The sequence below is a fragment of the Mastomys coucha genome, unplaced genomic scaffold (genome assembly GCF_008632895.1).
Source record: "Mastomys coucha isolate ucsf_1 unplaced genomic scaffold, UCSF_Mcou_1 pScaffold22, whole genome shotgun sequence".
Classification (NCBI taxonomy): Eukaryota; Metazoa; Chordata; class Mammalia; order Rodentia; family Muridae; genus Mastomys; species Mastomys coucha.
The window spans coordinates 61,232,991-61,251,284 of record NW_022196905.1 but is presented as its reverse complement, the minus strand read 5'-3'; the positions used below and the strand labels follow the sequence as shown (position 1 = coordinate 61,251,284).

At 41.1% G+C, this 18,294-nt stretch overlaps 1 protein-coding gene and 1 non-coding gene across 2 annotated transcripts in view; both read right to left on the bottom strand.

Annotated features, from left to right (window-relative positions):
* Positions 1–18,294, bottom strand: part of Grxcr1 (glutaredoxin and cysteine rich domain containing 1) — a 119,683-nt gene that overhangs the window by 81,037 nt on the left and 20,352 nt on the right. The gene's annotated exons all lie outside the window — the stretch shown is intronic.
* On the bottom strand, positions 1,972–2,036 carry LOC116071678. The gene has a single exon (XR_004111068.1). It is a non-coding gene; the product is annotated as a U7 small nuclear RNA (small nuclear RNA).

Genomic DNA, 18,294 nt, shown 5'->3' with positions numbered 1-18,294 from the left:
TCTCCCTCTCTCCCTTTCTCTCTCTCTTCATTTCCCTGTCTCTCTCTCTTCATCTCACTGTGTTTCCAATCATTAAACCTCCAACAAAGAAAAGGAACAAGGATGGGTCCAATCCAAGGGATTCCATCTCACCTGTTAGTGTGAAGAGGGCAATGGACTGTAAGTTTTTACTTATACAGATTTGGCACCTTTAAAAGATGTTAGTTACACCTAAGAACATCATTTTGAGATGATCATTAAGAAAAATACTAAAAATAAGTTCTAATCAGATGGTTGGAAAAACAAAATGTTGAAATCAGTGAAATTTAATCTGCTGCAATATATCCTTAGATGAACTGCTAATTCGAGGTCCTGATATATTCTCTAAAATGCATCCCTTTTAATTTGCCTCTCTGGTTGAATAATTCAACAGTTTTCGTAGTACTGAGTAAAACAAAATTGGGTTTTATTTTGTTTTCAGATACCTAGTTTCATATTCTCTTCCATCTCAATCTGCCCCTCTAATCCCCTTCACAATCCCATCCTGGCCTCTCCATTTCACCTGTCAATCGGCCCCAGCTAAAGGTGCGCACAACTAACACCCAGGACCTGTGTACCTTGTCACGCTGTAACCAATGTAAAATGTTTCCTAAATGTACTCCGACATGCTATGTTTTTGAAAATATCTCACAAGCTTTTTTTCTTGGTTGGGAGACTCAGAGCAAATGCATACATATAAAAAATACTAACGAATAGCTTTAAATAACTGACAGAAAACAGTTAAAAGTTTCTGTTAGTGACAACCTCCGGCTTACAGAGCAATAATTCAATTTAGAGATTTCAATACAACCCCAGATGCCTTGGAAACAATATCAAATAATGCAGGACAGCAAACTTGGGTCCCTCTCGAGTCAAATCCTCTCGCTTCATTGGAGGACTTTGCTGTTTGTGGCTAGTCTTACTTTATCTCATCCAGGGGATGAGTGACGACACCAGTATCGCTAGCCATTCCACAGCTTGTAGAGGGTGGTTTCCTATGCCCATCAGCAACGACATTTGCAAGTGACTTACTATAATCACTTCATGATCATTCTCTAGCACTCAGAAATGTTCTCTTAGCTAGAGAAAGGGGTGACAAATCACACATCAGGAGTGGGACATTGACTTCAATGATATCCATGAGATAGTAAGTGAATGGTGTCTATCATGTATGTCTATAAAGAAGGAAAAAGAAAGAAAGAAGAGAGACAGAAAAGGATGAGGAGAGAGAAAAGAAGGGAAAAAAAACAAAAGAAGAAGACAAAGGGGACGAAAAAGAAGCAGGAAGCCACACATGACAGCAACACTGTACAAATGAGCTCACTGTGATGACAGGCACAGGAACCTCAGGAGATCAAGCCAGCCCAAGTCCCAGCATGGATGGGGGAGGGAGTTAGGAAGTCTCATGCCCATCTAAGACCCATTATCAACCAATGGCTAGCAGGCTTGTCAGTTTTCTTCAGGGATGTGTGTCCTGAGACGCTACCTACCCATGCTGTAAAAGATTGTCCCACTCCTATGCACACACAGGAAGCACCAAGTAGATTCAGTGGGTTTGCAAATGGGGGGGTGGGTGGGAGGGGAAGGACCGAGGGGGAGGAAAACATGAAGCTGAGAGAAAAAGTAGGGGTAGGAAATAGGGAAAGAATTGGAGATATAAGAATGGGGGTGAGTATGATGCACAATATATCTGTGAAATTGTCAGGAAAGAAAAGAAAAATAAAGAGAAACAAGACAAAATTGGACCTACCCTGGTTCTTCGAAAGTCATGAATTTCCCCATCTGGGCAAAGGCACGAGCCTATGCAAAACCTGCACCCTCTTATAGCTCACATTCTGAGTATGCAATACTCCAGAGTTCTCCTGCCTAGTGGTGTCAGTCTTGCTTCCACAACCTACAAGAGACTCCTCTTTTCTCAGTCTATTCTCCATGGGAGCACAAACTTTTTCTTGGGGGGGCGGGGTTCCGACCGAAGTCAGAACACCTGCTAGACAAATTCTAAAAGAGCTGTAACATGTGGGAGCACAAACTTTTAAATCAAGAGCTTGCTGTGTGGAATGCATAATAAGAGATAAAATAAGCCTTGAATAAGTGGATGAGGTGGGTTATACACAATTGTTAGGAGGCTCTGATCACAGGAGACAGACTCAAAACAGGAAAGACCTTGGGCCCTGGATGGAGAATAAGACAGAGGCAGGAACTGTTCATTGTATGCCATCACATTGGCAGACAAAATCCAAGAACCTGAGGAACTGGAGAATCCAACCTGGTTTTGCAAGTCAGTGTATCATATAATTTTCAAGACAGAGGCAAAGAACAAAGTGCACTTCATAGTTTGTTGCCTTGGTACACAATTCTGTAATGTATTCAGACATCAATCTATTCTTTCAGTTTCCCCTTGCACTCTACACTCCGCAGATGGTAGGGAAGAGCAGCAGGGAGGCATCAGGCAGAGCTGGCCAAGAAATGAAGGAAAGATATTTGTCACTTTCATTCAGTTTTTTCTTTCTAGCAACCCAAGCATGGGAAGCTAGGAAAGGGGGCAGGGTAGGGAAAGGCAGCCAGTGTGTTGCAGAGGCAGGCTGCTTGCTTACTTGTCTCTGCCTGCCTAGCCATTCATCTATAAGCAAATCAATGTTTCAATACGTGACAAGTGTGGAGTCATGATGGTGTTTGTTTGAAATTTTAATGAGATTAAAAAAAATGGATGAAATATGTGGAAAGACAGACATTGGAAAAGTCAAACCCCAGAAAATTGTAAGACAGAGCAATGTGTTCCAGAGGCAGATGTTGAGGAAGGTAGCCAAGCCAGTGGGGAGGGTATTGGTCAAAGGATAAAAAACATGAGGAAAAACTGTAGGAATAAATTTAAGATATTAATTATAACATTTAGTGATTACAATTAACAGCACACATATGCCTGAAAACATAAAATACTTAAAAATTGTGAAGAGTGCATTTTAAATATTTTAGCACACACACAAAAATGGTGATTTGAACACAAGGTAATCCATTATTCATTAGTTTTATTCAGCCATTTGATAATATATAAACACATGTGTTTATATACACAAGCATGTATCAAAATCTGAGATTCTATAACGTAAGAAAGAAAACCATAAATATGTACATTTTGTCAATAAAATGAAATTTTTTAAGTAGTTGGAAAATAAAATCATTATTCATGTCTCACTAAAATCATAGTATTCAGTAAACTGTCTAAAGATGGACTGAGTGTATGTGTGTGTATGCGTGTGTGTGTGTGTGTGTGTGTGTGTGTGTGTGTGTGTGTGTTGCCTTCTATATAGTGCCAAATTTGTGGTAGGCAATCCCTTCTGCCCTCCATTAGCACACTTCCTACACTGAGATTGTCAGTTACCAGTAACCTAATAGAATCCTGGATTCTCATAATTTGGAAGATCTTAAGAGAAAAAAAAGGAAGCCTAAAATGAGGGCACAGTGGATTCTTTATAGAAATCTTACTGATATTCATTTTCTGAAATAGAGGTGAGAAGGGAAATTAGTGCCTATCTGAATTGTAGATAATCCTACTGCAACATAGACTAGGAATCATCAACTGATCTCTACTTGCTGAGAAGATCACAGATAGAGAGAAAGCGAGAAGGGAAGAATTATCAGAGGTAATTATTTGAGATAAGGATCCAATTAAGGTTAAGGATATAGTTTGATGTAGAAAGTAGAGAAGGGCGAAACATGTAATTTCTAAAATATTCTTTTTATGAAATTTAATAAAAATAACTTATGTATGTATGTATGTACATATGTATAATTTTAAAAATTAGTTTAAAGAAAAGAGGGGCAGAGAGGTAAAAATCTCAACCATGTAGGATTTCTCTAGTTTGATAGGAGCAGAAGAACCCGGCTTGTGGCAAGCACTAGTGGGATCTGCAGGAGAGTCTCTGCTCCCTGTTAAAAGGCTGTCTGCTGAGCCCATGTGATATACTTCTAAATTCTGTCTTCTCTAGGCATGTTACCACACATTTCACTGCTGTCTGCTATTTGCATGTGACACACTGTCCCAACATACACGTCATAATCTCATACTTGACCCTGTATGCCATTCCCCCCACCTTGGGTCAGGCATGATGGTGTTAGTAATAAATTAATTGTCACATTAGATCATCATAAGCTGTGAAACAAAAGCCTTCCAGGGCGAATGAGTAATCATGTCACCAGAAATTTTAAGGATCCTCTTTGCTGAGCTAACTGCACGGGTGTGCGCACTTGCTGCCTTTGCCCCTAACCTCTTCACCATGTAAACTGCTGGTTCCAAGGCATGCAGTCCTGAGATCCTTCATCCCTGTGCCTACTGCCTTGCAACACACTCTCAGCCACTGATGCTGAGAAAGCAGGATATGTGAAAATCCTACTAGTTAATAATTAGCAGCATCCATTCTGCCCTACCCTCTCATTGTCTACTAACAAACATCTCCCTACTCTTTCAGAGGACTGGGCTCTGTTATCGTATGCCACAAAAGTGCTTTGTGCATGATAATGTCTCACAGGCATACTGAAAACAGAGTTGATAATTTATGCAAATTATTAAAGATGCAATGCCGCATCTTTTATCTCAGCATTTGACTTCTTAGAGATATCCAAATTATCCAATTGATTTTCAAGTCAGTAGTATAAATGGACATGAACAATTATAGAAATCAACCTCTGAGAATTTTAAATGTTAGTCTCTAAACATAAACTAAAACATGAGTGTTAAGAACTGACTTCTTTCCCAAAGCATATTATTGGATATGATCATGTACCCATTGACCTCCAAAAAGACCCTGTATTATTCTAAGAGGTTTGATACGAACTATGAAGAACTAAACCATGGCCTGGTGGGTTTCTGTGTCATTTAAAGGCATCCCTTTCACATCATGAGCTCTCCACTCAAGGCAGAGTTCTAAGGGATACCAATATTTCTGTGTTTAGAACCCCAATATCCTAGCATAAGAGGAAAGGAACTAAATGACAGCATACCATTATAAAAGTAGGAGTAGAAGCACGATGGATGCTTTTAAAAACTGTATCTGAAAAGCTGGGTTATAGCCCCAAATTCAAGCAGCCATGGGAGATAAGCAAGCACTAGGAACATGGGCTAGATCCAGAAAACAACAGAACCTGGGGGAAATCCTGGGACCTTCAGACTTGCAGTTTGGAAGGTGATAAAGCGTAAAAGTGGGCCAGCCTCTACCCATCTCCAGCTGGTACCAAATGAGGAAATTTTGGCAGCCTTATTTTGCCATGTTCCATTTTTGTCAAGACATGAAACGAGTCTGAATTCTTTGTAAACTCTCCTGATTTAAAAATATTGGTAACTATATAAGTTGTTTTTAGCCCAGATATTTTCAAATGGTCATTGGATGTTATGAAAATGGCATCTTAATGAGCTCCCAAGCTGAGCCTAAAATAGATTCATTCCAGCATGTAATATGTATAGAGGGTTTCAGGAAGAAAGATCTTCTAGGACTCTCTCCATATGAGTAAAGGGCGATACCTGCTGAGAAGGAAAAAATCATGTGCCAAAAAAGAAAGGCTGAAAATGACAATTTATTGCAAAAATAATGAAAAACAGCAGGGATCAGGGCAAACACAGTATAAAATTATCCTGACAATATTCAGTACAAAAACTTCAGCACAGGGGCATGGTCATTTTCAGGGCAATGTCTGATAATCAAATGCAGTGAGTCAGCACAGGATAAACCTTTGCAGTAGTAGGAGAAGGAAATGGAGCAAGACATAGAGGAGGAAATGATCCTGAAGCCAATACTACAGATTGGATGTCTCCTAAAAGACTCCAGTGTTGGATGAATAATAATGAAGCAGTATTGGGAGGTATTTAAGTCACAAGAGCACTTCTCTCACAAATAAACTAATGCCATAGGAAGAAAATGGCTTTCAGGAATGAGTTGATCCCTTTAATGTCTTCTGCCATGTAAGAAAGAATGTTCTTCCCCAGTGATGCATCCAGAAGATACCATCTTGGAAATGCTAGTAGTGAATTTTTCTGCTTCCAGAATTGAGAGAAATAATCTTCTACTCTTTATAACCTTCTTACTCTTGGGTACTTTGTTGTAATTGAAAAACAAAGTTCCCAATGGAGAAGTTTTGTACTCTCAGGCATTGCTTCCCAAGGTTTTGTTTTTGTAAAGACCTGGCCTGAGTATCTTGTCCCAAGAGTACATTCTGATTCAGTAGGTCTGCATGATGTCAGGAGATGCACATTTCTAACATCTCTCTGGTGGTACTGATTGTTCTGGTCCCCTCTCCTGACTGGTTTAGAAGCAAGACTCCATATTTTCCCAGGAATGTTAGTGCTTTGTAGCTAAAAATAGAACTGTTAGACCAAGAAATGACCAAGCAAAGCTCAAGAAATACAAAAAGGCCGTTGCAGTCTTTGCCCTTCACAGTTAGTGTGGCAAGGACAGTACTTACCAGGTAAGTTTTGGATGTTATGTACACATAGTGATAAATCCAAAACCAAGCTACATGCAGATATCATTATGGAATAGCTGTCCTAGACTCTAAAAATGTCATGTCCCCCATTTAAGTTCCATTTCAGGTCTTAGACTCCAGAATGACCAAGCATTAGTGTGAATGTTTTGTGTCTTCTTCTCTTTAAGTATCCAAATATTTTCTTGTTCCCCTATTGTAGAATTTGATTTGGGCTTAATAAAACCCCAGGTGATCCTGGTCTACCCAGAAACACCAAAGTCACTTTTTAATTTTCTTGCCTACATTTGTTATGTGTGCATACACATAGCTCAGAGCACAGCCTGTGGGAGTCAGAGAATTCTCTCCTTCAACACATGAATTCCTGGGTTCTAAAATTGTAGGGTTTGGTGGCAATCACTTTTCACCAATATGTGCTGGCCCCCAAATTCTTTTTCTTCTAAGGAAGATTCTTTTACAGAGCATTCATTCACCCCAAGAAACCTGTTAACCTTTATCCTGGCTGGCCAGCTGCTTTTGGGCATTATGTAATTAACACGAGTGCCCCTGGCTCCATTTGTCACTCTCCTCGATTTAAGGGAGAATAACCATCGTGTCTGGAATTACTGCCTATAAAATTCTCACTGGTGAGTCTCAGCTAAGCTGCAGACACACAACATTTTTACTGGCAATTCATCCAGCCCTTCAGTTGGGATTCATTACACTGCAGGAGCTATCTGCCTAGTGTGACAAAACAATTTTCATTCATCATCTACGAGTGTGAGATTAATGAAAGCCACGGTCTCGCCAGAATGAAGTACTAAGCTCACATTTGTGCTGTCCATATGGCAGAAATTGGGACACAGTTTTTCTTCTCTCCATACTGTTTTTTAGCTGTGACCTAGACCAGAGTTAATACCTAGTGCTTTTACATAATGTGTATATTTATGTTATATATACTATATATATACATTATAGATATGTGTGTCTCTGTCTGTGTGTGTGTGTCTGTGTCTGTGTTTCTGTGTCTGTATGTGTGTGTGAGTGAGTATGCCTGTGAAAGTGTCTGAGTCTGTGAGTGTGTCTGTGTGTCTGTGAGTGTGTCTATGAGTATGTCTGTGTGTGTTTGTCTGTGCCTATGTGTGTGTGTGTATGTGCCTATGTGTGTGTTTGTTTGTCTGTGCCTATGTGTGTGTCTGTGTGTGTGCCTATGTGTGTGTCTGTGTCTATGTGTGTGTCTGTGTATGCCTATGTGTGTGTTTGTATGTCTTTGTGTTTGTGTGTGTCTATGAGTGTGTCTCAGTGTGTGTATCTGTATGTGCCTGTGTGGGTGTCTGTGTGTGTCTATGTCTATGTCTGTGTGTGTGTGTGTGAGTGTGTGTATTACATGTATTAGAAAAACATCAGCAGCCTCCAAAGGCAGGGAATAACTTCAAATTCCACCCTTATATCATTCCTATTTTTAAAGAGTAAATTTTGTTACATAAAATTATGGACTTAGAGCCTAAAGCATTAGGGAAAAACATTACAGGGAGAGAGATAATATATCTTTTATCAGTAGGCACAGTTACATATTGAAAGTCTCCATTTAAATGTTAATGATCCAAAAAGCAGAAGAGGCCTGAATATGGACCACCTGGACAGCTTTGGGAATCTCAGATCCAGCCATTGATGCGGTGATGGGGACTTAGCGGATCTAAGTCCCATTATCTAGCAAATGATGAAGTCAGCAGCAGCAAAAACAAAAGTACACATGACCTTCTGCACAGAGCAAAAAGCAGAACAGACTCCAAACAACCGTAGCACCAAGCAGCCCAGCTTGGTGTCTACTACCATTCTATACCAAACATAGCAGACCGAGTTGTGGACTAGCCAGAAAAAAATACCAAATAAACCTTTAACAATCTTGTGTCCCAAAGTACAAAGGTGCTGAGAAAATTGACAGGGACACATTGAAAAGATACCAGAACCTGTTTTAAGGCACTTCCACCTGCCAAATTGGGAACATTTAGAAAATTAACTAAGGACAATGGTAGATTATGGCCCAGTGAATAGAACCCACAAGTACATATATTGATAATAAGTAGATAGATAAATGAAGCTGTGAAAGAAAGGCAAATGGTGTTCCTTATTGAAAATACAGGCAAATACCTATATTTTTAAGGAAAATTACCATTTTAGAAAGCTTTGTACCCACTGTAGCCCAGGCTACCCTCACTGTTACAGCAATCCTGTTTCAGCCTCCAAAGTAAGTAGAATTACAGATCTGTTGTAGATTGACCACTAGACTGGTCAATTTTTCAAATATAATTTAAAAAGTTGATTCAGGTTTAAACCAATTACTAATTTTAACCTTGTATATACAAGTTTGATGAGGACATTTACATGTCTGTGCACATATAAATAATATATTGATACATGATTAAAGCATCTCCAAAAGTTAACTACAGTGGGAAAACTTACTATAAGGAGAGAAATAATAAAACAGCATAATAAAGTGATTGCAACTAACCTCATTAGCTAAGATAAAATAGAAACAACATATCTTCAGATATATTCTATGAAGAAGACAATTTCCTAATGTTCTACTCAAAACTCTGTAACCTAACTCTACCTATGATGAAATGTCAGAAGAATTCAAACAGAGTAAAAATCTATAAAATCTTAGGGATGTCAATCATGTCAAATAAAGCAGAAAGCTGCAGAGCAACTGTCCCGAGGACACGCACCTATCTTGTATTTGAATTGTGAGTTCTATCCTGGCATGGGAAACATTATGATTTGGCATTTTTATTTTCTCGCCTTTCTCTTGTTAATAAGTCCATGCACCACAGGTTGCCTTCTTGGTGTCTGAGGTTCTCTCCACCACCATTTAGCCCATCAATCCAGCCCAGTCCAGATGCCAGTGCGTTTGTCTCTAAGGATCTCCCGTTACTACTCTTGAGTTAGATTCCATGCTTTGTGAGTTGTAAATCATATGATCTCCTAGGTTATAACTTTCTATCTTAAAAAATTATATTCTTTAGAGGTTTCTTTTTCTAAAATGATTTAAGAAAAGTAAAATCTCTTAAATCTTTGCACAAGTGGAAAATATCTCTTCTGTACTTGGCTGAGATTTTCTGAGATTGTAATTTAATTGTTATAGCAGGCATATATATCCCTAAATATAATCTGTTCAGTATGTATAATGTTACCTATATGAATATTTTCAGGGTTGACTCTTTGTTACTAGACAACCAACTTGAAACCTAAAACTGCTAGAAAAAAAAAAAAACATAGGCAGCATCCTACATGGTATAGATCTTGGGAAGGACTTCCTCAACAGGGCTCTATTTGCCCAAGAATTAAGGCCAACAATTGACCAATGCGAAGCTTCTGTACAGCTAAATCAACAGAGTGAAGAGTAAGCCTACAGAAGGAAAGAGCTTTTGCCAGCTGTATATCTGACAGATGTTTAATATCAATAATATGTTAACATTTACAAAAGTAAAGACTCCAAAAATGAGTCTAGGATGTGAATAGAGAGTTCTCAAAACAAGAAGAAAATGTAAAGATTTCAATTTCTCAAAAAGAAGTGTTTATCACCTTTAGAAATTAGGAAATTGTAAATCAAAATAATTTTAAGATTTTATTATCATAGCCCAGCCAGAATGGCAAAGGTCATTGAAACAACTGACAGCAGATGCTAGAGGGGATGTAAGGGTAAAAGATCCCTCATCCACTGGTGATGGGATTGCAAACTGGTGCAGCTACTATGGAAATCAGTGGTGAATTCCCAAGATCATTTTTTGGAAGAGATGTCTACTTAAGGTGTAGTTTAGGTGTGTCCAACCAAATGTTCCAAGTAATTCTAAATGACATATAATCTCATAAGAAAGTAGATTAGTTAAAAGTCAAAACATGATCTCAAGGACCGGAAACGTAACAAAATCAAAATAAGTAATCACATGAAGCCAGAGTTCCAAAGCCCTGGGCTGAAGCAGAATCTGACTGGAGTAAGGATAAGATAGGGTCCCTCAAGTCTTGACAGCTGCAAGGAGAGTAAGCCCTCTCATTATCTAAAAACACCATGTCGAGGAGTTCAAAAACCAGAGGCTTACAAGCAGAACCGAAACAAGGTCTTTGTTTGCCACTTAGAATATGAAATTAAAAAAGGTACAATCCCTCCCAAATCCTAGCCAGGCTTTGTAGTAAACGAGTGTCTCTTTTGGAGCTATAGATGTAGAAATAAGAATTTCTGCAGAGTGATGGTGTAAGTTACAAAAACTACAAAGGAATCAGGGAAACCATGGAACCTTCTAGCAGAGAGTTTCATCTGAGGTTAGTTTAAAGTATTGAACCGTGGAAAATAAGTGTCAACATTTCAAGAAAAGACATCACCTTGCACCAAAACAGAAATTACACTCTACTGATGAGAACATGGATAGAAACTGGTCAGGTAGGGCAAGGACCCAAAGTAGCAGTTCAGTTCTGACAACATCTTTGCTGAAGGCTAGAAATGCCAGAAAAGAGTTCTGGTACCTTTGCCTGCAAGGTAAAGATGAGAACATGACCAACCAACTGAGAGAAGGCAACTGGGCACCTTGTAGTTGGGCCATGTCTTATAGTTTTACTGCTGTGAACAGACACCATGACCAAGACAAGTGTTACAAAAGATACCATTTAACTGGGGCTGGCTTACAGGTTCAGATGTTCAGTCCATTATCATCAAGGTGGGAGCATAGTAGTGTCCAGGCAGGCAGGGTGCAAAAGGAGCTAAGAGTTCTGCATCTTCGTCTAAGAGCTGCTAACAGAATACTGGCATCCAGGAACCTAGGACAAAACCCACACCCACAGTGACTAGTCCAATAGGTTACACCTACTCCAACAGGGCCACACCCTCTAATAGTAGTGCCACTCCCTGGGCCAAGTATATACAAACCATCACAGGCCATATGGAATGAACAGCTCTTTCCAGTCCCCATCATTTCATGCCCCAGCTTCTGTGATAAGTTCTTTCAAAAGGCCCCAGACTTGATGCCCTATTTCTTAAGGCCTGTTCTCATTCCACAGGAGCTGTACCCCAGGCTCCTCTCCTAAACTCTTAACAATGTATCTACATTAAACTTCTCCTGAAACTTACCTTCCTTAGTTCTTGAATTTCCTTCTTTGAATTTGCAAGTAAGAACCTCAAAACCACTTGGAGTATGGTGGCTTTGGTCAACATCAAGTTTTCCAAGACTCAACTCCCTCAAGATAACTCTACCTGAGGCAAAAGGCCTTTCTCAAACTCAACGACAGCCCACATGTTTCCATTATCAATATGAGATGGCATGGTATGGTTAGGAAATCTTGACTTCGTGGGTGTGTGGAGGCCGTAAGGGCTAGCATGTCTAGAAATCAGACTGGACGTGTTAGAATAGGAAACCACAAGAGCTTGCTATTAACTCCTCCTTCTCTCTCCCTCTCTTCACTGCACTTCCTCCGTCTTTATCCATGCATCGCCCATTCATGTGTGTGTGTGTGTGTGTGTGTGTGTGTGTGTGTGTGTGTGTGTGCCCGTGTGTGCCCGTGTGCGTGTGCGAGCACGTGTTAACCACATCTTCAGCTCCAGCTCACACCCTCTACATTTCATGTCATATTCCAGCCATAACTTCAATGAACACTTTCATATAAATGTAAAATCACTTTGTACAACTAGAAACTCACTAAGAGCTTGTGCTGCCCATCACTGCTCTCTGCCCTGGTTTTCCCCCATCTCCCCTGAAGCTACTGTAACAGAAGCCTGCTGAGTGTATACGTGTGTTTAGCCTGCAAGTGTGGGAAAATTTACTCTCTTGAAGCAGCCCTGAATAACACTGAAGGGGAAGTCTATAATGTCTCTCCCTTTTTCTTGATGGCAAAGATTCTCAGAATGATGGCATTCCTCAGAATGCCCCAGTGGTCCCAGTTCAGAGCCTATCTATCCATGGCAGTAATTCATATACCCATGCCTTACATTTTCCTTCTATTTCCACACTCCTCCACACCCCCACCTTTTGCTCCAAGGTTGCTGCCTCAATAAACCACCCGAGTACAAGTCCATATATCATTCTCTGCCTCTGCAAGAAACTCAGGCATCTCCATCATACTGAGACACTAGATTTAAGTGTAAATGCTACGCAGAACCAACAGCTCCACTTCAGCTGAGGAGAACAGCGATTAGATGATTAGAGGCTCCAGTCATCTGAGCTCAGGGCAAGACTGGAAGCTGGAAAGGGAAATGAGAGCTTGTCTCTATGCCCTGCAAGGTAGACAGACAGCTACTAATCAAACCCAGGAGGCAGATGAATTTTTTTAATGAGAAAATAACAATGATGACTCTAAACACTGACTAACCAGATGGCACTTTCTGATTGCATTTTTGGAAAAGGGAAAGTGCTGGCAGTAGCCCTGGCTGGATAAATTGTTCAGTATATACAGTGTGTTCATGGACGGGATGGGATTTGGAGGTGGGGGGGGCAGGGAAGCAAGGGACACTCTTGCCCCTCACCTTTTCCTGTTTTCATAAGCCTTTTAGCAGTCCCGCTTCCACAGTTCTGAAAGCTTTGTGCAGCTGGGTACACATTAAGGGGGGCTCGAAGAGGGTTAAGTGTGGGCTCCTCTCCTATAACGAGCAGCCTGTAAAAGCACACACTGGAACTACAAAACTCTAATTACTGGCCAGAGGAATGGGATGTAAGCCATGTCTTTGGCCCTGGAAGCAGCTGTGGTGTAGTAGACTGTCTAGAAGGTCATTTAATTGATGACCACTAAACCTAGTTCCGGGAGCCTTATAAGATAATAGAAGAGAAAGATGCTCTTCTGTGCAGAACAATCACATTTCACCCTTTTATATGAGGCAACCTCAGTAGGCCTGTCAATCAGGAAAATGAACCAGAAAACATACCTTACAAAAGTCATGTATTCCAAAGACTTTATAAACAGTATAAAGGCTGGATGAGGCAATCTTATCTGCATCAATGGAAGGGGAGGCCTTTGGTCCTGTGGAGGCTCAATGCCCCAGTGAAGGGGAGTGCTAGGCCACTGAGGTAGGAGTGGGTAGGTCGGTAGGGGAGCACCCTCATAGAGGCAGGAGAGCTCTAGGACTATAACCTAAGAAAGAGAACATTGACATTTGAGAAAAAGCTACTGGCATGGCCTGAGCTCTAGGAAATATGAGCATCTACCATGCTCAGCCATCCGAAGTCCCCTTTAGCATCCATCATATCTACAGGGGCCACACTTAAGGTCACAAGGTCAGGCAGGCATAGTAGCAATTCATCACAAAAAAAAGAGAGTCATTTAAGATCAGACTCTAGGAGGTTCAAAGACTCAAGCTATGTAAACAACAAGGGGCATTTCCCTGCCAGGTACCATACACTAAACAGCTTTAGAGCAACACCATGGATGTGGATCAAGTTGTTGTGTCTGCATGGAGAAGATACCTGAGGGAAAGAGGCATCGTTCTCAGCTTGACATTTATACCTAATCAGCCACCATCACATGGTGATGGATTGCCAATAGCTACAATAGCATTCCTCCTAGTCACCCACCTGAGGAGTTCTGCTTTACGACCCTGTGTTGTTAGAGTAGTATAATTCCTTGATCCCAGAAAGGAACTCTTCTTCCAGACAACAAGTTAGAAGTTTGGTAAACTGTAACTTGGGCATCCTGTCACCTGGGGGATATTGTGACATTAACCCAGCTGGTGTAAATAGGAGTTGCAAGGAGCTGTAGAGATGGCTCAGCACTTAAGGACACTTGCTGCTCTTTCTGAGCACCTAAATGATGGTCCTCAGTACCCACAAGTGTAACTTTCATTCTAGGGAATCCATTGTCCTCTTTTGTCCTCTGTAAGTCCACACACATATCATACACACACACACACACCTCTCTTTCTCTTTCTCTCTCTCTCTCTCTCTCTCTCTCTCTCTCTCTCTCTCTCTCTCTCTCTCTCTCTCTCTCTCTCTCTCTCTCTCTCTCTCTCTCTCTCTCTCTCTCTCTCCCCACACACACACAGACACACACACACTCACATACACACACTCACATACACACACCACCACCATCACCACCACCACCACCACCACCACCAAATCTTTTAAAATAAGTAACATAAAAGAGGACTTTCCATAATAACAGAGGTAATTGACCCTGACTGTCACAAAGTGGTAGAACTACTCCTCATAAGAGCCAGGGGAAAATATATTTGACCTTCAGGTGCCTCACTTGGCTCTTAGGGAGATTTAAATAATGAGAAAAGATAGCAACCACTGCCAGATGAGGATATAATGCTCAGAGCTCAGAAACTGTAGGCATTAAGAAGACAGGTCTTCCAACCTTGTAAGCCTCCAAGATGTGTACGACGTCCTAGCTCAGAGTAGGTGCCTAGTAAATAATGTGAATAAAGAGGAAGAGTGGAATACAAGTTAGCACTTCAAGACCAACAGCACCTTAGGAACTATAATATATTGTACCGACTGTGGCACGGTTCTACCAGAATGGGAAACAGTGCGAGGAAGCAAATGAGCCAAGTGGTGAACCATGGTGATGACTGACTGACCTACTTCTAAGCTGCCATGAACATTGGCTGCTAAAGTCACACCCAGGAGGTAAGGACAGACTGAAGGATGAAACGGCATCCCAACCCTCCAGGAAAGTTTAGTTTGTCTCACCCAGGTTGCATGAACTGATGCTGGTACCTGGTCACGCCTTGCTTAGCATCCTGGGTGCACTTGCTGCTTCCTGTGCATCCTCTCTTCTTGAGTTCTCTTCTTACAACTTGCCTTTCACAAGAATCCTATCTCCAGATCCATTTGCTGGGAACTCAAGACAAAGAAGATCTTTGGAATAAAGAAATGGGGGATGACCAACCAAGGACTATACATGGTGGGACTGACTGTTCTGGCAGCATGTGTATAGTAGAGGATTGCAAATTCGATCATCAATAGGAGGAGAGGACCTCGGCCCTGTGAAGGTTCTGTGCCCCAGTGTAGGGGAATGCCAGGGCCAATAAGTGGGAGAGGGTGGGGGGCAAGTGTGGGGAGGGGAGAGGAAACAGGGGTTTGTTCTTGTTGTTTTTGTTTGTTTGTTTGTTTGTTTTTTGGAGGGGAAACTGGGAATGGAGAAAACATATGACATGTAAATAAAGAAAATATCTAATAAAAAATAAAAAAAAAGAAATAAAAAAAAAGAAATGGGGAATGAAGCAGGAAAAATTTCAGCTGGCTGGTCAAAAGGAAGGCAGGAACCCAGGATGAGTTGCTTTCATTGGCTTTTTAATTATGCTCCTTTTAGACTGTGTAAATTAAACGGTTAAAATCCACCTCACAAATTTGCTGTTTGGAATAAAGAAACAGTATTATTAAAAATAGCACTGTTGCCAAGATTATTAAAAAAATACTTGTTACAGAGACTATAGGTTGTTCTCCCCAAACTGACAGCAAGGACCCACTGCTGAAGGCAACACTGCTTGAACATGCAGAAGCTGAGCCATATACCTACACAGAATTTTTACCCCTAAATTCTAGCCTCTTTGCTACAGGAAGGTACTCCAAGTATTCTACCAAAAGATAAATGTAGTCATCAAGTCAGCCACAAACTCTTTGATCTACAATGGTGTCCAGCCTGCATGATATGCTAGGGCCATAATTCTCAACCTTCCTAAAGCTGTCACCCTTTAAAGCAGTTCCTCACATTGGGGTGAACCCCCAACCTTAAAAATTATTTTTGTTGTTACTTTCTAACTGTAGTTTTGGTGCTTTTATAAATTATAATGTAATTCTGTGATATGCAGGCTATCTGATATGAGACCTCTGTGAAATGGCCATGACCCACAGGTTGAGAACCACCACACTGGGGTAATTTGTGGGAAGCAACCAATGTCGGATTTTACTTAAGGCCTACATCACAAGATGGAACCCATACATGAGACTGCTTGGGTGACCAGGAACCAGAAACTAGATAGGCTAGAGATTTAGGATAAAGCCAAATACTACTAGTCAAAAAAAAAAAAAAAAAAAAAAAAAAAAAAAAAAAGGAGTACTAAAATGATCCCTATAGCTGATTTTTCTACTGTATTCACAGATCAGTGCCTTATTCAGCCATCATCTGAGAAGCTTCCTCCTGCAGCAGATGGAATCAAATACAGAAACTCACAGACTGAAAATACAGAAACACACACACACACATACACACAGAGAGAGAGAGAGAGAGAGAGAGAGAGAGAGAGACAGAGAGAGAGACAGAGAGAGAAAGAGAGAGACAGAGAGAGAAAGAGAGACAGAGAGACAGAGAGAGACAGAGAGAGACAGAGAGACAGAGAGACAGAGAGAGAGAGAGAGAGAGAGAGAGAGAGAGAGAGAGAGAGAGAGAGAAATTTAAACACATAACTTGAAATAGGAGGTCTCCATCAAATCCCTCCCCTCAGAGCTTGGGGAACTCCCTGGAAGAGGAGGCAGAAAATGTAAGAGCCAAAGGAGGTGGAGGACATCAGGAAGATTAGATCCTATAAGTCAACTGAACAAAGCTCATATGCACTAACAGAGACTGAAGCAGCACTCACAGGATCTGTATGGGTCTGCACCAGGTCCTCTACGTGTGTGTGTGTGTGTGTGTGTGTGTGTGTGTGTGTGTGTGTGTGCATCCAGTTTAGTATTCTTATAGGATTCCTGACTATGTGAACCAGTCTCTGACTTTTGTGCCTAAATGAAAAACGAAGCACATGGCTGCTGCTAGGTATGGTGGGGGAGGTTTATTAGGGATATGAGGAATAGCATAGCCAGAAACTGAGACCTCAGGGAGGACCAGAGCGAGGCCCTGAGCAAGGCCATGTGACGAGAGTGGGGAGGGGAGAGCCAGAGAGTAAAGAGTAGCTGAAAAAGCCAGGTAGCTAAAATAGCTGGGTTATATAAGGAAGGGCAGCTGGGAACAAGGCAGCCGAGCCCCTGGACTGGAGATGTTTAGGTTAGGGGCAGGATATGCCAGCCATCCTCTGTAACAGGTAGGGGCTGAGGGATGTTGGGGAAACATGACAGCCAGGTACCTTTGCTATGCTAAACAGACACCCCAGCCATCTGTCCTGGGGTTGAGCCCTAACAGTTCCTTGGACTATTTTCCTTCTGTTTATCTTGCCCAACTCCAATGTTTTTTATTTATTATTATCACTTAGAAAATTGTTTTCTAATGAGAGACAGAAAGGATGTGAATCCAGATGTGAGGGGAGGTGGGGAGGAACTGGGAGGAGTAGAGGAAGGGAAAACTCTATTCCAGGATATATTATACAAGAAAAAAATCTAGTTTCAATAAATAAAAAAATTGATACTTTCTAACACAGGCATTCAATTAAAGGGATTTTTTTTTCTTATTCCTAGTATGGTAGTATGCTTTCAAGTAATTCAAAAATAAAAAACTAGGTTTGCTTGTGACTAGCAGAACCAGACAAGCCTGAAGAGTTTATTCAAGGCCTCTGTGAGAATGAATCTGCCTGGCTCTGCATGCAAAGAGCTTTCTAGCATTGTTCTCAGATGTGAACTGACTTCCAGCCCGGTGCCTGCAGAGGCCCTGAGGGGACTGGCTCCCGAGACAAGGGCAAAGGAAAGGAGGGGGGAAGATGAACGCAGTTGTTGGGCTCCGTGCTTTATTTCTGATTTACATCAGGAAGAAATAAAGCTCTGTGCACTGTTGTGTGGAAGCTGCTTGCTCCAGCCAGGTCAGCATGTAGCATGCAGTAATATTACAATTATAGTGTTAGAATATGCAAACCTCTCAGATAAAAAGCTCTGGACCTGGTGATAGAGAGAGAAAGATGATAGATGATAGATACCA